The sequence below is a fragment of the Lagopus muta genome, chromosome 3 (genome assembly GCF_023343835.1).
Source record: "Lagopus muta isolate bLagMut1 chromosome 3, bLagMut1 primary, whole genome shotgun sequence".
Lineage (NCBI taxonomy): Eukaryota > Metazoa > Chordata > Aves > Galliformes > Phasianidae > Lagopus > Lagopus muta.
This window is the reverse complement of record NC_064435.1, coordinates 84124994-84147481: the sequence shown is the minus strand read 5'-3', so window position 1 is coordinate 84147481 and position 22488 is coordinate 84124994. Positions and strand designations below refer to the sequence as shown.

Genomic DNA, 22488 nt, shown 5'->3' with positions numbered 1-22488 from the left:
CATGAAACTGCAGGTAGTTGCAATTGTGAAAACAGTCATTATATCTTGCATCTATTTTGGATCATACCTTGATGGTACTAAAAATCCTTTGTGTGATCAAACCACTAGCTAAAGTATTTTTTCTGAGTGTTCATCTGCACTGTCAAGCTCTTCAATGCTACCACTGCCTGATTCTCCAATCATATTTCTTCTAACAGGAAAAAAACAGCAGTGTAACTGAAGTAATAACCATGAATTAAGAGACATGACATCTCTTTCCAGACTAACCCCATGTGGACAGGTAAGTCACAAGGCCAGATTCACTTTATGCAGTGCCATGCTTTGTGAATAGCCCTCTTGTCTTCTGTGAGTCCCAGGGCTTGGATGGTACTCCAAACACAAATTCTATTTGTAACCTTTCTGGTTTTTGATTTCTGCAGCTGGAAAAGAGAGATAGCCTTACCTGTGAGGTTTAATTCACACTGAAATTTTCAGATAGCAATGAAGTAAAAAGTATTGCCTAAGATAAATACTTTCAGGGCAGCTTCGTTATTGTTCTGGCCACCAGCCCACAGTGCTTTGCATGCAATTTAGGACCACTGGTGGTAGAAATATTTGATTTGCTAGATTTTTAGCCTCTATCTGTTTAAAAACTATACAGAAAATAAAAAGCAAAGTTTGAGCTGGTATTTGTCACCCTCCCAAGCACTTATTCCAGTCCTTTCCAAGCGGGTTATCATGATACTCAGTGGTCTTAAGAACAGGGGAAAAAGTGAGAACAGAAAGTATGTTATTCCTCTGAAAGGACAGCCTCAGTGGTTACGTCTGGGCACGGCCTCCCTCTGTAAGCAGCTCTGAGAAACTCTTTCCTTCTTCGATGTGGGGAAAAAAACAAAATCCTTTTTATTTTTTTTTTTTGTGCAGAGCACCTAGCAGTGGAGAGTAATTGAAAATGCTACAGAGTACAACACTTGTGCCATTCTGAATCTGGAAGCAGTCAAGCTACGATGTTTGCACAAGGCTGTGTGTGAGAAAAGGAGTTCTGCCCTCTGCATTTCATTCTTCTGCACTCCCAGGTCAAGGAGCCATGGAGGCTGAACTGTATGAAAGTAGTCTGCACCTGCTTGCATGGAAATTTTGAAAGCAAGTATGACAATTTTAATTGCGTGGCTCCCTGTCCAAAGCCCTAATTAAATAAAACTGCTGCTTCATAGACAATTCAATCATTTAAGGTGGCATTGAAGTGGAAATGAGTCTCACCCTCTCCTCTCAGGCCCTCCACTGAGCCAACAATGGAGAACACTGAGACCAGAGTGGCAAGCCGAGCTATCTGAAAACTCTTTTGCCTGCAGGACTAGGAGGAAACAGTTAAAGCTCTTTTGAGGTATTTGTAGTTGGATCACTACACAAGTATGTCTTACATTCTTGCTTTGTATGGCAGTGGCAGAAGAAGAAAATACAAAACTTATCGCTACTTGGAGAAGTAAGATTTCACCGAAAGAGGCAAAGAATGCAATGGCAATACTCCCAGTATATACAGGGCTAGCTTTTGACTGCACCAGTTGTTATTGCCCTTCCCTAAAAATAATCCGAGTCCTGATGAGGTAATAAAGACCATCTCACAAACATTTTTCTCACTTTCTACTTGCTTTGTAGGATTGTAGAATCATACAATTATTTCAATTGGAAAAGACCTTCAAGATCATCAAATCTGACCATCCACTCTACAAGTCTACTGTTAAAGCACCAGGTCTACATATTTTTTAAATACCTCCAGAGACCACTTTCCTGGGCAGCCCGTTCCAATGCCTAATTGCCTCTTCCATTAATAAATTATCCACGACATGACAAATTAGGCTCACCTGGAACTACTTGAGGTCATTTCCTTGCATCCTATCACTTGTAACCTGAGAAAAAAGATGGACAATCTCTTCACTATAACCTCATTTGCAGAAATTCATAGAGTCATAGAATTAATTGGGTTGGAAGAGACCTCAAGGATCATCAAGTTCCAAACCCCCTGGCACAGACAAGGCAGACATCCTCTAGATCAAGTACTAGATCAAATTGCCCAGAGCCCATCCAATCTGACTTTAAACTTCTCCAAGGACAGGGCATCCACAACTTCTCTGGGCAACCTGTTCCAGCACCTGGCCACTCTCTGAGCATAAAACTTCCCCTGACATCTAATCTAAATATCCATTCCTTTAGTTTAGAACCATTCCCCCTTTTCCTATCACCATCTACCAGTGTAAAAAGTTGATTTCCCTCATGTTTATAGACTCTCTTTAAATACTGGAAAGCTTAAATACTGGAAAGCTGCAATAAGGTCTCCCTGGATCCTTCTCTTTTCCAGTCTGAACAAGCCCAGTTCCCTCAGCCTGTCTTCACAGGAGCGGTGCTCCAGCCCTTGGATCATCTTCCCAGCCCCGCTCTGCACCCTCTCCTAAAGCTCCTCATCTTTCCTGTGTTGAGGGCCCCAGACTTTGACACAGTAGTCCAGCTGGGGCCTCATGATAGAAGAATAGAGGGGGACAATCACCTCTGTTGCAGAGAGCAATGAAATTTCCCCTCAGCCTCTGCTTCTCTGGACTAAACAGCTCCAGTTCCATCGGTTGCTCCTCATAACTCTTGTTTTCCAGTCCCTCACCACCTTTCTTGTTCATCTCTGGACACACTCAAACTACTCGATAACTGTTCTTGCAGTGAGGCATCAAACTGAACGCAATGTTCAAGGTGTGGTGTGACCAGTGCCTTTATACAAGGGGACAATCATTTCCCTAGTCCTGCTGACAGTAATATTTCTGTACAAGTAAAGTTGCCATTGGCCTTCTTCGCCACCTGGGCACACTGCTAGTTCATGTTAAAGAAAATAAACTGTACAGTAGAATTAGTGCACGCAGATAGCAATCATCACAGAAAAGGTAGAGTGAATGAAAGCTTCCCTAATCCAAAACACGCTTATCTGTAATGTGCGCTGAATAATGAAGCTGCTTTTAAACGATCAAATACCAAAGAAAATAAGTAAATAAATAAAATCATGAATAATCTTACAAAAAGAAAAGGGCCACAACTAATTTAATAAGTCGTTTTCCACAGATGAGTTTCCTGCCCCTACACTGACATCAGGAAAATAATCTGCCTGGTTTCAAGTAGGCATTTGCTGTCCTGTCCTCAGATAATCTTTGAGAGCTGAGATAGCAAGACTTTATGCATACAAACAGAGCACGTTTGAAAAATAATAACTAAAGCTAGGAATAAACATGCTCTAATGGAAGTCTCAGATCTGCTTAACAGTGAGAAAAGCTGAAGCAGATACTTTCCAGGGGAAATGTATACAACTGGACTATTCCAGGCTTTCATGACTCGATCTTTAAAACTGGCCAAGAAGAGATTAAATTTCGTTTACTTAAACAGATTACAAAAGGAACATGTCTCACTGCTTCACCCCTTTGTCAGACGAATTCCAGAGCTGAGGATTACCTAACAGCTTGGTTTTGCAGCATGTATACATGTACTACCTCACATCTGAAAGGGGAAGCTGGTCAGTTTGCGAGACAAGGAGAAACACAGGTTGCTCCAAGTTCTCTCTTTGTGTCAGTCTCTGCGGGGAAAGCAACGTAGTGCAGTAGGACAGAATGTTAGGGAAAAAGTTTTTAAGTGTTGGTTTCCACTTCTCATTACATGACATAAAAAAGAAATCCCTTTCTCTTTTTGCTTTTTAGTGTAGAAGCAGACAAATACAGCTTCTGTAACACGAATGACAGTAATGTATGTACTAATGGCATCAGTCTTATAAACGCATTAGTAACAAAACCCTACAGACAAGGGACTGAGTCCGTGTGCCAGCACAAACTCTGGCACAGAGCCCTCAGACAGACTGTCTGTCTAGGGAGGAAGTGGGAGTAAGCAGCTCCAACCTTCCCGCAGCCATATCTACCAGAGGAAACCAATGCTGCTTCGAAACCAGATGATGTTAGCTGAAGAGAACTGTTCCTCCAGTGTGCAACAACTCAGCTCAATCTACCAGCAGCCACCCCTGCCACAGCTTTTATGGGGAGGTGGCCCAAGACTTAGAGCTGCACTGCCCTCACTGTCCTCTCTTCCAGTCTGTACAATGCAGTGATGGAGATTTAATAACTGCAAGGCTTGTACAGGCTAAGCTGTGTGCTGAAGATGTATCTCAGCATTTCCACTTGCCTTGCTTTTGGACACATTCCTCCCCACAGCTCTTCAGAACCATGCAAAGAACCTTTTGGACTACTTACGTTCAAGTCTTTCACTTCTGAATGTTTACAAGCAACACGTGTCCTCCAACTGTGTCTGAAAACATGAAGTCTAGAGTAACTATTATTGGGCTTTAATTAAAGCAAAGTTAAACCATTTTTAGTTGAAAATTCAATCTATTTTTAAAGATTTATAGTGGATACGCTTTGGCCATAGTCTCTTCTTGGCTGTATTGCATTATTTTTACTTCTGTGAGTAGAATCTGTGTTTGTTGTTTTTTTATTTCTTTTGTAAGAAAAGAAATTCACTGCTAAGTGATGAGATCAGTGCAAGGTTTGCTCTAAAACTAATATCTCCTATTTTAAGATGTTGGCCCAAGATGCCAGAGGCAGATGTTGCTGGTATCTGTTACACACTGTTGCTGTGGGACAGATGGCAGCAGAGGGGTAGTGTGACAAATTGACATCAGACATGGAAGTGCATATGTGTGTCACAGAATTCCTCCGTGTGGACAAAATGGCACTCATTAAAATTCACCAATGTCTGCTGAACATTTATGAGGTCCAAAGAGTGGATGTGAGAACAGTGAGGCGGTGGATGGAACATGCAATTCATTGCTGGTGAAAATGCATGGTCTTGGTGACTGTGTTGAAAAATAGTGCTTTGTAGCTGGGAATGTGCTCTATCAAATGGTGTTATTGTGCTCTTTATATCTGTTGTTGCTTCCATGGAAATAAATAGGAGGCATTACTTTCAGAGCAACCTCTGTACAAGGTTAGAACTTCACTCACGTTTTCAGCCTGCACAGAAGGACTCTCATGAATAAAGTAAGCAAGATCAGACACCTCACAGTGGTGATAAACACCCAGTGTTACCATGAGGTAACAGTAGCTTTCCAGAAGATCTTCCTGACAAAATGTAATAGTAGTGATGGCAGCTGCAGCGATCAAGAGGACATAAGCAGCTCAAATGGGAGTAGAAATACAGAAATCATCTAACAAAATTTAATCATTATATTGTTAAGCGACTGCAACAACCAGAACTGCCTTAAAGCACGCGTGTCCAACTTGCTAGTTTTATGGTTTTATTGCCCTCTTTTTTTCCCCACTTTAATTAAAAATACTTGAAAAATAGAAAAAGTCTTGTTACTTACACACATTAGTGACACCATATATGTTTACATTTAGTCCAAGGCGATTCCTCTTCACTCAGTGCTGCCCAGGCAAGTTAGTGTTTTGGATACCTGTGATTTAAAGTAATACTTGAGCTCTACGTGCAGAAATACACCTTGCTACCTTATAGTTGTCATTCTCTGTACAAATGGAGTGCAACAGGTATAGTTACCTGCTGTCTTTTGTAGATCAGAATTATCTCACTGATGCATACCAGTGTTCTGTTTGCATATGTGGTAATTACATGCACTTGCTTCCTTTTAGGCCTTCCATTACTCTTCTCAATGAATGTGGTGATAAATGCCAACAGTGCAGTTACAGAGTTGAAGGTCTGCTCTTTATTTAATCACTACAAAGCAAGGAGAATGCCTTCTTGTACTGCCTCACCATGAATTTGTTACTGAGGGGTTCGCTACCATGCATTTACAGCTGGGTAAGAGCAGATGCACTGCCAGCTACTGCATGTTAAATTACAGGCTGCAAATGCAACCTTTAATTTTACTTTACTTTGTGGTAACTTGCTCCTGGGCACGTACCCTTCACGTTAACCCTAAATTAACACAGCTAAGAAATATTTTTTCACAGGTAACCAAGGAATCACAAATGAACTCTGGATCCTTTACAGCTATAGCTTGGAGTTTTGTTATTTATTTAACTTCTAATAAGGCTGATGAAGTCAAGATCTCTTGGGAGCTGTCATCTTTAACTCCAAGTGTCTTTTCCACAGCTCCTTTCCAAATACACAGGGAGCTGAAAGTTGCTTTAATCATACTAGTCCTGCTGAATCTGTTAAAACTCAGACTAATATGATGTCAGCTGCAAGCACAGCAGGATACTTTCAGGAGATCAGATTTCTTTAAATTATAAAAACACACTCTTTACAAGGAGCAGCAGACCTTTAATGTCAACATTTTATAATCCAGGTTGTAGTTGGTTATTTCACCCTGCACTTAGAATAACAATCTCAGCTTGATTGGCCTCATGCAGCCACACAGATGTCTGATATGGAAAATCCAGCAGAAACATTAAGCAGCATAATTCAAACACACGACTTCTCGACCAAGGCCAATATTGCCCTGTTTACGTTCAGTGTTTTATGGAGTATATTATTTTGCATTATAGTTTTATTTATAAATACTTCAGCTTAGTCCCTTTCACATTGTTTTTCAGTATGCAGCATACACTCTTGCCACTTCAGGCACTGGTGCTTCAGCAAAAGATATTCATAACCAGACACAATAAATAATAAAAAAAAACACATCTTAAAGAGCCAAAAAGGAAAGAGAAGCAGAGGGAATTCAACAGGTTCTCAATTAGTGTGCATTGTGTTGTGTTTCATCTTTAATTACAGACCTTGCACCTGCTGAATGGTTATGAGAGATGTTTTGTAGAATCCGGTGTTCAAGAGCAGCTTGGTTCGGTCAGTTGATTCCAAGGGATAGGATTTAACAGAGCAGATAATCCCTCAGTTCTGCACCCCACAGGGGTGAGTCCTCATATTCTTTTTGCTAAGCAGAATATTAGTCTGATGTTTGATCTGATGGTTTGCAATGCCACTGTTACTGCTACTCACTCCAATCTTAACAGACTGTACCAAAATACAGTAAGAAGCCAAAAGAAACATAAAATCTTTCTGGTGGAAGGCCAGCTTCTGACACTTTAACTACTTCACTCTGGTTACAGGTTCTAGTGTTGGGAGTAACACTGTATTTGAAATAAGAACACCGAATGGAGGCTCCCTGGTGATGGTATCAAATAGGAAAGTAAGACCCCCAGTGCTTAAACATGCCTTTCAATATAAACCTTTCTTTTTCTCTGCCTAAAAAGATAAATTGAAGAAGCTCAACAAGAAGAATAACATAATATGTGCTGCACCTGGGCAGATGAGTCCAGCAGCTGTGTTTGCTTCCTACAGAATTAAGTAGATCTGGTCTTCTCTTCAGATACGGGACTAGTAAGTTTTATGTAAAAGCATCACAAGCTTTGAATGTAACCAGATAGGCATTGCCTAGGCTTTAGACAGGTTCTTCATGTAGGGCTGAAATATCATCCTTCTTGAAAACAGCAACAAAGGAAAAGTACGTTTCTGAAATTGCTCCTTTTATCTTATCAATTCCATGTCTTTCTATTGCAGCCTTTGTCTCAACAAGCTCAAGATCATGTCCTTCTCTGTGGTGAATTAAAACATTACCTTTGAAAGGCTGCCAAACGTACATCAACAGTGAAGAATGAGCTCTGTGCAGAATTAACATCACTAATAAAGTGTCAATAGTTCGAAACACATCTTCATGTCATTAACACAATAACTCTACAGGCCCAGCAAAAGTCTGCTTTCCAGTCAGTTTCTATGATCTGTAACTTCTGACATTTTAGTGCCAGCCCTCGGAATTTACGAAGTTCCTTTCTACAACACGGGCATGACCATTCATTCTCTTTATTCCAGCCCCCTTCTCATCCAGCTGCAACTCATTTTGATTTCTCTGCTGACTCAACCACATGCCACAAATGACTTGGAAATAAAGGTCAAATTTCAAGGCAGGCTATAAATATCTTGAGTTGGAGGTATACACAAGGTTCAGAAACACGCATGCTTTGCCTTATCCATCCTATATTAGTAGCTAGGAAGAGATGAGAGCTTCGTTTTGTTTTTTGATTTAAGTTAGTTAAGACATTCTCTTGAATTCAAAGACATTCTATTCAAGAGAATGTCTTTGGGTAGAGTAACCAAACTTAGAAATGGGACTAGTTCAGCATTTGTGGCTAGTAAAGCAAATGATACTGGAGAATTAATGCTTCATTGCCTAAAAGCCCTGTAACAAATGCAACTGTAATTAACAATTGCCTGCTAGGATGCCTAGCCATAGTGGTGAAAGAGCCGTAACCAGCATCTAGTGTGTGCACTTGAGTGTATAAAGCAGTACTTCAGCTAGGAACATTTCTAACGTTATAAGTCCCTTAGCAGCCAGTGGTTCAATTTGATTTCACAGACAAGTAACATTAGATCCTATATACTGAACATTGCTGGCATTGCTTACTGCAGCTTTCAAAGAACACAGGCTTCTGTCACATACCTTTCCTGAGGGCAAACTGCTTTCTCTTTAACTCAGGAGCAGACTGTTACTCTAATTAAAATACAAGTCTCTCTCTCATTATCCAGGCGGCCATCAGACTCTGCATATCCCATGACAGTTCCATAAGGTATGATCTGCAGTTTTCTCCCCCTCCCAAAGGCCTACGCTTCTAAACAACTAGAATATTTATTAGTAAATGGCTGTCTTTCAACCAATACTGTAACTATGAAAAGCACACTAAAGTTGTAAAGGACTACCCTGCACAGAATCTAGAATTTTAGGACAACCAGGCTGGCTCTCTTCCTATAGGACATCTGAAATTTGCTGAGCATTGCCTATATGTCTGAATTTTCCTTCACATCTACAGAAGACAGTGCAGCATAGTTTCAACCTCTTGAAAAGAGGAAGAGAAAAGGAAAGCACAAATCATAGGAGATCTTACTGGGAAGATAGGAAATGGAGAAATGGGGTACCCCAGTGTGCTATTTTGCATTTCTGAATATATGGCAGGGAAGACCATATCCATTCCAGGACAGTCTCCTGGAATGTATTTTGGGAAGTGAAATGATCTTTTTGACATGCACAACACAGCTATAAGTTGAAATCATAGCTCAATGACCTCCTAAAGTCTTCTTTAGGAGTCTTGTGAGAGGTGCTTTTAGCTTTTTTGAAAGGGATATCGCTGCGTTATCACCTGCTGGTTCCTCATGATATTATCCAGAAAGGTCTGTCAAGCCTTCAGCATGCCACGTAGCTGTTGCACGAGTGGTCAGAGCACTCTGTCCTTTGGCAGGCGAAACCACTCAGTGTGCAGCATCATTTTGCTGACAGAGCTGAGAGGCTAGCATATGGCAGCACAGTTACAGGAATGAGAATGCATCAGCATCCTTAGATCAGCCTTGCCAGTAAATAACATGCTTCTATAACTACACCCTCTAACTGACACATTTTTGGGAAAGAAAAGGAAAAATATTTGGTTAGATTCAAGTATGGACTCCATGCTCAGATGTCTAGCCTCTTTTCTGTAGATTTCCTCTTCTCTATTCCCACAGACTCCTCTCTGTGTCACTAGTGCTTAAGAATGCTACCTAAGCTAGAAGGCCATAGGAGCCTCTCTCATAACAAAGCTGCCCCATGAGTGCTGTTATGCTGCAAAGAAAGCATCAGCCACTTACCCTGTCAGCAGCCAACCTCTCTGAGCGAAGGCAGGTTTATCCTCCCTGCATCCTTCGATAGCTGCCTTTCACCTCTTTGTTTCACTCAGCAAACTATTAGCTGAATGCCAGCAGAAGCACAGATACCTTTTGATATCGGGCCTGTACTTAAGGTTTACGTGGCATTGGAATTCTCCATACTCTCCATTTTGCTAGTATTAGATGGGAGCAGAATTCACCTTCAATTGCTTAATTGAGAGAAGCATTAAGTTAAACAGGAAAAAGTGAAACAAGGCAGACATAAAGAAGGGGATTAACCTTTGTTAATTGTGCACACTAAAAGAAACATCACTGATGAAAAGAAAGGGAAGAGGGAGCTAACATTAAGTGGAAAGTGTCATTTTCTACACTTGCATTTTATAGGGAACCCCTTATACTGACCATTAGAAAAGCAGGAAAAAAAACCTGTACAATTACTTAATTAGCAGCTTTATTATGCTGTACCAGGATTCCAGATGCTGCAGAAGCTACTGAGCATTTCAGAATACATTTCTCCTATACTACATTTGCCACAAGTTGTCATCATTCTGGTAACACAGCATTTGTTCACTGCTTTAATCCAGCTGAATTCAAAGGGTTTTGAAGAAGTGAAGGGGACTCCATTACACACTCAGAAATGGTGGGCTCTGGTAGTTTGGTATTATTATACTGTCTGGTATTATTTTTCACCTTGAATGTTTTGATTCTGTCACTGTTTCTGTTGAAACATCAGCAAGATGCACATTGCTGCAGGTATTCCAAATGTAGACAACTTCACTTCTGTCATACATGCTTATTCCAAGCAGTCCCTTACTATGCTAACATGGCAATGAATGCTGTAACAGCACTGGAGCTGCTTTCCAAACAGGATTTAGGAGGGCAATACCCATGATATCTACTCCAGAAGAGCAATCTAAGCACAACTAAAACATCCAACAGGGGAAGAAAAAAAAAAAAAGGAAAAAAAAACTTATTGGAGGATAAAGAAGAAAAGCATCAAATTATTGTTTAGTTTTGCTGTGCTTAGTCTCTAACTGTGGTTTTCAACTATTTTTCAGTTTGCTGTAGGGGGGAATACACGTTTCTAATCTAAGAAATAGCTAGAAGAACTAAGTTATGTTTAACGTTACATCACACTTCCTCAGTCTAGGCCATCAGCACCTGCCACCTGTTATATTAAAAGAGGCAAAACAGCCTGACTAAAGTAACCATAAACCATGGGTGGAGGCAGGAGGGAGGGGGTGTTAAACCAACCTACATCTGCAATTTCCATCATGGACAACATCACTCAACACTTAAAGGGAAAAGAAAGCAAGGAGGTAAGAAGACCACCACGAAATGGAAAGAACATCAGAATGCAACAGACTGGTTCAGAAAAATTTCCTTTGCCTGCTCCTATTCCTACCATCAAGGAATGGCTTGGGTTGGAAGGTCTCTTGAAGACCACCCAGTTCCAACTCCCCTGCTGTGACATTGTGCTGGGAGGATTTTCATCAGAAGACTCAGTGTAGTTTTCATTATTCTGAGATTGAAAAGAGCAAGTAAGAGGATGATGTATGGCAGAGTGGGCTCTAGTCAACAGGTAAGGCAAGCTGCCAAATCAAGGCTACAGAGAAGGAAAACTGTTAGAATAAGCCAGCTCTGCTTCTTGTACTACTCTGCTACCTGTGCACTACTTGATCACATGCCATCCCCATCCATTCTGGTAGCAGATGTTATCTGCAGTCCCACTCACCACAAATGGAGTTTATTTCTCAAAAGTACATTGTGACAACTCAAGCTAGCAGATGTTAATGCATCACCTGACATACATCTTCTCTTGTATCATTTAAGCAATAGGGTTGGGAGGATGATGTGTTAAGCTGGCTTTGAGAAATAGGAAAAAAAGAAGTCTATTTAACATGACAATCTATTTACGAGAGGTTCCAACCTGGCCAGAAGCCTTTGCTTCAAACATTAACTGCTGCATATGAGGTTATGCATAGGTACCACAGTTCATACAGAACATACAGAACAGAATATACCTCTACTAAGAACATGACTTCAGAAGATTATGGCTTTGAAATGCAAATCCCTAACCAAGGTTACTTCTGCAAACATAACCCTTAAGAGCTAGCAGAAAGTGTTCCTCTCCTCTAGCAGTAAAGGCTATCACTACACACTGGTATTCAATATCTTCTATTCATAATTGCGTACTACAGTCACACAATAATTGTGTAACTTTATTGCCTTGGAAATAAGTAAGATATGCCAACATGGGGTAACATTGTAATCCATCCATCTTCCCCATTTTTTTTTTAAATAATCACAAATACATATTGACGCTTACATATTTTTTCAGATATGTCCAAACATAGTGAAGAAATAGTCTAGCTTTGAAGGAAGCCTCCTTTCTGTGACAGTCCATCAAACTTATAACTTGCTGTGTTCGCAATAATGGTATTTCTTATTCCTCCCAATTCCAATTGCTGAAAACAAAACATTGTATTAGAATTACTAAAGGAACAGCCATTCCTGACTCCCTTCAAGGCAGAGGGTAAAGACCCGCACACCTAAAAATGCTGATATGGACAGAGGTATTTAGTGAAACCTGGCACAGCACATTCATAGCAGATGGCCTCCATTTTAGTTTAACATCACTACCATGGAGAAGGCTTCCATGGCAGAGTTTTGCAAGTGGAGGGCATCCTTTCCTCCAGGGAAGATCAACACAGGAGAGTCAACCCAGAAAACAAAGCAGAAAAGGAAAAAACACGGAATTTAAATGTTTAACACAAGCAACTCATAGAGAATGGGTATCCAAATCTCTGTCGCTTCATGACTCAGGTTTATCCCATATTGGACCAGATATACAGTCTCCACCAAGCCTACTGGGATTTTCAGCTTCCTTTCAGTTTAGATGCCTTCTGGAGCATCTAACACTGAAGCACAGGGGCATTACCAGAAGAACAATTAAGATATCAGTGCCTTAGAAGACAGAATGACAAAAATAACTTGCAGTCCATGTTATTGGCTGTGTACAACATTGGTACAGTGGTTAGGTATTTCCTAACCACTAGGAGCAAGCCAAAAATGCTCTGCAAACGAGAAGTTTGATGAACTCCATTTTCCCCATGCCAACAAAACTCTGTCAGCTGTAGCAGGTGGTGACCTTTGCTGGAATAAGAACTGCAGGCCAAAGGCGTTCTGCAGCTACCCTTAGGTCATCAGCAGTGCTGCATCACCAAGAGGAAGGAGTCTGAGCATTGGTGGCTCTAAGCAAACACCAATAGCACAAAAGGATACAAACTGCCACTTCCTTGGGCAAAAAAAAGTAAAGGCATGCAGCACATTACTGCTTTATAGTCTGGGCAATGGGTTGCTTTCCCAAAGGACTCTATCCTCACACATAACGTGGTGCAGTCTGACGTGAAGCCGCATACTCCCTCCTAAGAGAAAGCACCCCCATAATGCTAGGATTGTAACCTGCTTCCTCTACAAAGCCTTCTTCTGTTCAACTGCAATGGAGCAGTGCAGCTGATCGGATCGAAAAGTGTTGTACTTGCTTTGAAGGCAGGGAGAGGATTTCTCCAAAGCGTAATGTTTTTTCTTCAGTCTAGTTTTGACTTACAAGTCATTAAAAGTTACCTTGACTCAAAGCAGAAATTTTTCCAATGTTTTTTGATTTCCTCCCTCAAAAGCCTGCTCTGTCCTTTCAGGCTTACCATTGCCTCAGAGAGCTTTCTGTTCACAGCAGAGCTCTCTCCAGCCAAGCACATGAAAAGCGGCCTTGATGGTGGGTGGCTTTCAGCTGTGAAGTGTGACACCAGCCTCCGCCTTCCTCTGGCACTCACACCTGCCCCATATAATTCACATCACGCTCTCGAAACGAGTTCACAAAGTCCTTTGATACAAGTTCATCAAGGTCTAGCTCAGCCGCAGGGATACGTATCATTTCTCATAATGAACCTGCCAAGAGCCGAGTCTGCTGAGTACAATGGGCCGCAGTTTTGCACCAGTGGGTTTCAGCTGAGAACCAAACAGGTGTAACAAATCAGGCACAATGTGCCCCCCACATCAAACACAGGCATCTCCTGAATAGTAAACAGACCATGGGAACCTCTAAAAGCTCTCTGGCTGTGCCTTACTCAATGCAAAAGATTCATGTGCTATTGCGTTTGTGCCAAAAAAGAAAAAGAAACAACTGAAAAACCAACCAAACCAACAAAATCCAACCTGTGAGAGAAAGTGGACGAATCCTTCTTCCTCTAATGGCAGCCTGATCATCAAAAGTTTTGCTGTGCCCAGCAAATGCAGAGGGCTGTCCTTCCTCCCACATCAGCTGCTGTTATTCCAGGTATATCATCCCAACATCAATTTACCAGTGCTAAAGCAGAATGAGGGGAATGTGCCTCATATGCTCTGTGCATGTAGAACAAGCCAATTGCACACACATTTAAAGATACTTGAAGTGCCAGGCTGAAAGTCACCTGTGAGCTCTAAGCCATGATTCTCCTCTTAGATTTGTAATACAGATTGCCTACAAACTTGGAACTTGTTTCCCCTCCTGAGTGATGCTTTCCTCAGCAGGTGCTGCTTGCTGCATTATCACACCTAGTGTGTAATTAAGAACTGCTTCAGATTATTTATATCCCAAAGAAAGAGTCCACTTAAAACAAGCATCTCTTAACTTTGGGGGTTTTTGGTGTTTTGGTTTGGTTTTTTTTTGTTTTTTTTTTTAAAGCTTCTGCCACTCTTTAATGAATACAAGGGATTTCTTGGGAGAGGGAGGAGAAACACAACCTCCTTCAACCTGTTCTTTAAATGCTTGCTGAATCTTATTGCTGGTTTTCTGCCTTTCTTCTCACTTGTTCTCCATCTCGGACCCTTTGCTTAATGAATTTAAGCACTTCTCCAACAGTTCCAAGTCCTACTTTCCTTCTGACTTCCCCTAGAATCTTCAAACCTCGGGTTTCAAAGTGTCACCAGGTTTTTCTGCTCATGTAAAAAAAACTCTCTTTTGCCTCCTCCTCTGTACTCACTCAACGCTTCCTTTCTAAATAAATGATTATCTTCCTAAAACCAATCCTATGGCCTGCAGCCCCCAGAAGCGATTTTAGGGCATTAAGTAGAGCTGATGAAAGTCATTATCATTTCCCAACAGGCCTAGCCAAATGCAGACATCGGGATGCAAGCGCTTACTGAGGAAAAGAGAATGGTGGCGGACTTTGCAGCGACTGCTGCTTATTGACCCTGCCTATAAATACACGAGTCAATAAGAAGTGAGCTGCCGTGCCCAGGCAATGTCCCACTGACGTAAGGGAGCACGCACAGCCGGCTGAAATGAGCCCTTTCTCTTTGATGAACATCCAGTAATGGGTTTGCAGCACCTGAAGCAAAGCTTTATTTCAACACGTATCTTAAAAAAGCAGCAACTGCTGTCCATGGCCCGGTGATCAGCGTAATTGAGTTTGTGACATAATATCACAGTGTTTACTAAGGAAGCGACAGATGTTCATTGCTGTTTGTTGTTTTTTTTCTAAATGGGCACATACGTATATCATGATCATACTGAGGGCATTCCTGCTGAAAACATCGCTTCTTTAATTTAGAAGGGGATATTAAGGTTTGTTTAAAAAGCGTAAGCTCCGTGCAAAGAGCAGCAGATGGAGTGGATGAGCTCACCTGCTGCTTTAGTGAAAAACAGCCGAGGAGGAGGTTGTGTGCTTTTAAAAATGCACGAGATATAATCTGTAATTGTTTCCTGGGGAGAGTGCACTCCGAGGAAGGTGGCACAGCTCTGGGCAGAGGGCTGGAGGGAGGAAAAGGAAAGGCTGGCTCTGTAAAGAGCGGCTGCTGAATCTCACAAGGAGGGAGAAATGAAGCACGCGGGCTTATTTTCTGCTCCATAAAACATTAAATACAGAGGAAGTAGATCTTGGCTGTAAGTGGCTCATGAAAGAAATTCAGTGGGTGTGTTTGGGCAACCCAGGATCCTGACAGGGATGTTAATGGCTCCAAAGTGAAGCTGCACTGGTCTGAAATTACGTGATTTACCCTTCATCTGTCCTGGCTCTTTGGGATGCACCAACCTGTCTGACTGCTGTTTCTTAGCCAGTGCAACAAGAGGTTCAAAAACCACCTTTCTAGGGGCTATGAGAAGTCTGAAGGAAGATTTCAAGGATTCAGCACCCTTGTCCTGGCAGACATGGCTTTCAGCAGCTGCTTTCAGTGACTGCTTTCATTTCCAATGAAAGGGCAATGAAGCTGTGAGGGGTCTGGAGCACAAGTCTTATGGGGAGCAGCTGAGTGAACTGGAATTGTTCAGTGTGGAGGAGGCTCAGGGGAGACCTTGTTGCTCTGTACAATTACTTGAAGGGAGGTTGTGGTGAGATGGGAGGCAGCCTTTTCTCGCAGGGAACAGCGATAGGATGAGAGGGAATGGCCTCAAGTTGCACCAGGGGAGGTTCAGGTTGGATGCTAAGAAAAGCTCATTCTCAGAGAGTAGTGAGGCATTGGAATGGGCTGCTAGGGGGTGGTGGAGTCACTGTCCCTGGAGATGTTAAGAGCTGAGGGACAGGGTTAGTGGGCATTGTGGGAATGGGCTGGTGGTTGGACTAGATGGTCTTCATGGTTTTTTCCAACCAGAATGATTCTGTGATTCTATGACTGCTTTGCTACAGATGTGCAAGAATGGCACAGTAATGCATTGCACGCCAGATGCTGTAATAGCGGCCACACAAAATGATACAGACAGTGGGAAAAGCATATTAGACAAAACCAGATTGAAAAAGCTTTGCAGAAGATACTCATGAAGAAATTGGCATTGTCCTTTTTGGTGGTAAGAAATTCTGGGAGTATGTTTTACCTTGAATATTTAGAATGCAATTCCTATTCCAATCTGGGCTACATGTACAAGATCAGAATGTCCTGCCTTGAGATCAGCATCTCAAGTATCTCAGAAAGCAGGAAGCAGAGGAAATAGCAACTAATTACCCTTCTATCTTTCTTTAAATGACACAGATGTAACACAGCAGCACGATCCCACATTTACAAAAGCACCCATCTGATGTCACACCTGCTATGAACAGGCAAGAGGAGCATTTCTTTTCCACTACGCAGGCTGCTGCCATTGCCAGCTTGCTTTGCAGCAGGACAGGGCTGCCTGCAACATGTTTTGCTCAGTTAAAAATATCTGAAGCCTGGCCTTTAGGGCCTGTGTTTGTGTACATATAACAACCCCAAACGTTGGAGCTGAATTAATGCAATCTTTTGTGAAGGCTCAATAAGCTGTCTTTGTTCTCTTCTGAATTGAACAATTCACTGCCTTACATAAATTAATGTATAAATAAATCCTAACATCCTGGAGTAAGAGCTGGGGCCTAGAATGGCTGTTTAACCACCACACAGAGTCAGGCTTTCTGGTTTCATGAGTGTGTGTACTTTCACCATTAACCATTTAATTACTTAAGGCCAAATAAACTGTAATAGAATGCACTGTGTTAGGGCAGCCTCCAGTTCTGTATTCAGGGCACTCTCTGGAGAACGAAGAGGGACAAATTTAAATAAATGTCCCTGGACAGGGAAGATGTGAATGCTTTTATCTCCCCTTAGGAAAATAAGGCGATAAGAAGCAGCTGCCATCATTTCATGCTGAGCTCTGACATGATACAGATGCTTGCATCGTACCCCACAGATGAGAAACCAAAAAGGGACAGAGAAATGTGGGACTCTTAAGAATGGCCCATTTCTGAGGCTAAGACTTGGGCTGCCAGGTCCCCTGGGACAGAAGAGAGGCTTTGGGGGTCTGCATTCAGACAAGAGCATCTAAACTGGGCATCAGCTGCCTGAATCCTTTTGGAAGTCCATCACCTTACTCACGCCCAAGGGCAGCAGGCTGCTTCCTAAATGAGGGCCTGCATAAAACCTGACACATTCTAATCTCCTTGTTGTGTCTTTTAGAAAGCAGAGATGAAGAGCACCTGTACCACTGTCATAAATGTTTCTTTTTTGAAACAGCTCTGCATTCAGCAGCATCCTGTGTTCCATTTAGTGAACTTCTGATTTTAGATACTTAATTGCATGGGAACAAAAAGGGAAAGGGGGGGAAAAAAGGAAAACTGCACTCTACTGGACATCTCCCAGTCAAAGGCTGTGCTATGCTCACTGGGGTTGCTCATGAGCAGCTGGAGGATGCCAAGGGCACAGCAGGAGCAGTCTTTGCTGGCAGAAATTTAAACCTAGAGGCTGTACAGGCAAGAGGCTGTACGCTGGGCTGCTTGCTATTACTCAGACACAAGCACAGTTAGTATTGCTTTTAGAGAAGAAAAGCAGCAATGGGAGTAAACAGGGAACAGACTGGCTGTCCAAATAGTTCAGCAGCATTGAAGGGGAAGATAACCAGAACCTGGAAAAACATCCAGCCAACCTCCAGCACAGCTAATGACAACTCTTTGCTGTGCATCAGAAAACAGGCATCTGGGTACTTGCTGTCTTTCCACCAGGTCACTGCCACTCTGTTACAAAGCCTCAGTGGTTTACCTCAGCATGATGGTGGTATTTGTCCCCAGGGTTATGGATGAAGGTGTTGTGATCACTCACCTGCTCTTATGCTGAGATCAAAGGCCACTGTCCTCCATCACAGGCAGGAATTGCCTTGGTGTTTTCTGTTGGATGAGACTTATGGGAAGAGAGCAAGGCTAGTAGTGAGGCTTAAGATCTTGGAAGCAACAAAAATAAACAAACAAAACAACAACAAATTAATAGAGACGCTCTATTTGAGTTCATATAACACATTTGCCAATTCACTGAAGAAGGAAAGATAAAATTGAACTCATTTACAAATACATTGCAGTCATTCAGTACTACAAAAATGAAGTATTTTAGATGTTTTAGATGTACAGAAACAAAATAGAATAGTTTGGGTTGGAAGGACCTTAAAGCCCATCCAGTTCCAACCCCCTGCCCTGGACAGGGCTGCCCCCCACCAGCTCAGCTGCCCAGGGCCCCATCCAACCTGGCTTTGAGCACCTCCAGGGATGGGGAACCACAGCTTCTCTGGTCAGCTGTGCCAACGCCTCACCAACGCCTCACCACATTCAGAGTGAAGAATTTCCTCTTAACGTCAAATCTAAATCTCCCCTCTTTCAGTTTAAAACAATTCCCCTTGTTCCATCACTATCATCCTGTGTAAAAATAGCCCATGACAACAGCTCTGTTTTTTCCTCAGCTCCAGAAAAAGCTGTGGGCTATGAGGGATATGCGTGGGCTTGGAGTTTAGGATGAATATCAAGGACTGTTGAGAATAAAATTGTTACTAAGTCTGATTCATGTATTCAGGGAACAAAACTTACTATATGGGAAGGAAGAGAAGAAAGAGGAAATTTCTCTCACACCACTGTTCTTCAGACACAGCCATCCAGACTCTCCTGGCATTGCCAGATGGGGAGAAAGCCTGAGAATCCTGTCCTTGTCTCCTCCCAGCTGGCTTTTAAGAGAGTCCAGAGGGACTGAACAGGGATGGAGGAATTCAGGCTCAGAGGCTAAACAGAAAGTACAGCTTGCAGAGGCCCCAGGAGCCACAGGCTTCCAGCATCACACCAGCAGCAGTATTAGCTGCAAACATCCCATGCCAGTATTTCTCTCCTCCTCTCCCACAAGAGAATCCATGTGTAATACTCAGGGTGATATTTTCTGCCACGATCCTGAGCACTGGGAGATCAGGACTTTCGAGTCTTTATCTATAGCTGCAGTAATAAGGAACTGGGACAAAATTCTGATGCCAGATGATAACAAGATTGAAGAATCATAGAACTATTTGAGTTGAAAGGAAGCCTTAAAGGCCATCTAGTCCAACTCCCCTGCAATGAACAGGAGCACCTACAGCACATCAGGTTGCTCAGAGCCCCCTCCAGCCTGACCTTGAATGTTTCCACTGGGGCTTTCACCACCTCTCTGGGCAACCTGTTCCAGTGCCTCGCCACCCTCACTGTAAAACACTTATTCCTTATATCCAATCGAAGACTCCCCTCTCTTAGTTTGAAACCATTTCCCTGTCCTGTCAGACCCTGCTAAACAGTCTGTCTCCTTCTTTCTTACAGCTCCCCTTTTGATACTGGAAAGAAGGTGCAAATACAGAAGTTTAGATACTGAAAATGCGTAGCTCTAATTTGAACTAAAAAAACAAAGAAATTGTGATGACATATAATGCAAGTCTGTTTCATTAGTAAGATAGAAACAACAGTAAGATGACTTATTGAATCACTTATCTCCCTTCAAGTGGCAGCTGTGTGCTTTCATGGAAGATTTCAGTCTGAGTACCAAACTGAGGCCAATGTGCCCAAATATAACATTCCAAACCAATTCATTAGAAAGCACGAGCAGGACATGGTTGTGGTTTTGTACCCTGCAGGAGGTTTCAAAGTAGCACAGCATTTTTCAGGACACTGAATAGAAATGTTCATACAGTGGAGCTGTGGGAAAAAAGAGGAAGTGTTGTCACAGCTTGCTGATCATTTCTTCAAGGAAGTAGCTATGGATAAAATGATCTCCATATGCTCCCACTGCAGTTACCTTCCTTCCACGTGTAGTGCTCTGCTCAACATTTGCGTGCCGAATACCACATCTGCACTGGGAGTGCTGGAATGTTTACCCCAGACAACAGCTGCTCCTTGCCCTGTTATCTGACCTGAGTCATAGACAGGCATCATCCCACATGGGAAGGGGAGCTGCTGCCTACCACACCCCACTGAACCATGGGCTCTGCTCCAACCAAGGGCTGTGCTTCCGTCTGCCTTATCTGCCTTGGGAGTGTGAGAGCTGGTGGAGCGTGACGCATCCCATGGAGAGTGAGCAACTGGAGTGTGGCAAACAGTCTGAGAACGGCCCACTTAGTGAGCCAGACAGCAAATACCTACAAATAAGGGAAGAATTTAAAGAAGGCAAGAATTCCCTCTGAATGAATCACAGATATCAAAACCTGCCCACTTTCCAAGATGTAGCAGTGTACCAGCCTGAAACACGCAAAATTCGCGAAGGCATCGCACCCCTCCACTCCCAGCACTTTTTTACAGATAGATATCAAAGCACTTTGCCAAACAGGTTGGTAGCACAGAACACCCTTTTAAAGAGGTGAAAGTCTCAGACGCTGGCTTACAGAAAGACAGCCCACCAGCCAGAGGTGCTGCCAAGAGAGAACAAAGGTCTCCTTGTCCCCAGTCATCATCCAGTTTAAAAATCCAGATAACTCTATTTTGCTGGGCCAGGGAAGGGGAGCATTCCAAATTTAAATCTGTGCCTTTAAATGTAATTAATTTTTCAAATTTTAAAGCATTTTCCCCTCAAAGAATACATAGAAAAAAAGTCCATAAGATCATCTATTTAAACAAAAAACAATCATGGATTCACCAAGGGGAAATCGCGCTTGACCGACCTGTTAGCCTTCTACCATGCCATCACTGGTTGGGTAGATGGGGGAGAGCAGTGTGTTGTGTACCTTGACTTCAACAAGGCGTTTGACACTATCTCCCACAGCATCCCTGTAATGAAGCTTAGAAAGTGTGGGATGCTTTGCCCTGGTAAGACCACATCTGGAATACTGCTTCCAGTTCTGGGCTTCTCGGTTCAAACAAGACAGAGATCACCTAGAAAGGGCAGGATGGAGAGCAACAAAGAAGGAAAGGCAGAGGAATCTGGGTCTGTTCAGCCTGGAGAAGAGAAGACTGAGAGGGGATCTGATCAATGTTTATAAAATTCTAAAGTGCAAGAGGCAATTGAATGAAGCCAGACTTTTTTTTTTCAGTAGTGTGTAGTGACAGGACAAGGAGCAGTGATTACAAACTGGAACATAGGAAGTTCCACACAAATATGCAGAAGTGAGGGTAACAGGGCACTGGAACAGGCTGCCCAGAGATGCTGTGGAGTCTCATTTTTTGGAGGTATTAAAGACCCCTCTGGTCTCTTTCCTGTGTGGCCTGCTGTAGGGAATCTGCTTTAGCAGGGGGTTGGACTCAGTGATCTCTAGAATTCCCTTCCAACCCATGCAATTATGTGATTCTCTGTAATTAGCCTTTAGGTCCATCACACCACAGTTAATGCTTAAATGGTTCCATCTTCCCTCTTACCAGAATTATGAAGACACAAGTTTATATATAACACAAGATCCTATGGCTAAGCCTCACAACAGAGTTGGCACAAGACAAGAAGACCTCACAGAGGTCAAAGAAGACATTAGGAGTGTGCATTCAGTGCTATTCCCCAGCAAAAGGCTGTGCAGTGGTCCTTGGGGGTGATGGGAGCACAGTAACATGCAACAGAGTTTTGAGGGACAAGGCAAGTTACCACATCCTCAGCTGCAGAGAATAAAATATCCCAGGCAGTGCAACATGACCTGCCAGCAACTCCTCTGTGCTCACTCAGATCTCTTCTCTAGTGCAGAGTCCTCTGTGATCCATGTCACCAAGGAAAATGGAGAACAGTGTGATCAGGCAAAATGCTTGAGAGGTGAAGGAGAAAGACGAGATTATTTGTCCTACATGGCTGCTGAGAGCATAAGCAGAATAACTGAAGCAACCCTGTCAGGTCTGCTAGTAAGGTTTTTAAGAGACATTGCTTTCTGTAACTGAACACAATACTGAAGCTCACAGTGATGATGATGGAGATTTCTACTTTCCCAACAACATACTCCATTTGTTAAGCTGAGTGGTGCAGTTGATAGAACAGAAGGAAGGGATGCTGTTCTAAAGGGCCTGGATGAGCTTGAGAAGAGGACCCACATGAACCTAATGAGGTTCAAAAAAGATAAGTGCAAAGTGTTGCGCTTGAGTTGGGGCAATCCTAGATATGTGTACAGACTGGAAGAACTGAGAG

At 42.6% G+C, this 22488-nt stretch overlaps 1 protein-coding gene and 1 long non-coding RNA gene across 4 annotated transcripts in view; both read right to left on the bottom strand.

Annotated features, from left to right (window-relative positions):
* Nucleotides 1–22488, bottom strand: part of TMEM170B (transmembrane protein 170B) — a 151708-nt gene that overhangs the window by 21342 nt on the left and 107878 nt on the right. The gene's annotated exons all lie outside the window — the stretch shown is intronic.
* Nucleotides 269–18532, bottom strand: LOC125691423 (uncharacterized). 2 transcript variants are annotated; one of them, XR_007376124.1, is made up of 4 exons: nt 18223–18532; nt 5360–5449; nt 4248–4302; nt 269–1886 (listed from the first exon to the last, which is right to left on the bottom strand). It is a non-coding gene; the product is annotated as an uncharacterized LOC125691423 (long non-coding RNA). The 2 variants fall into 2 exon arrangements; XR_007376123.1 differs by lacking the exon at nt 269–1886 and having other exon boundaries at nt 3982–4302.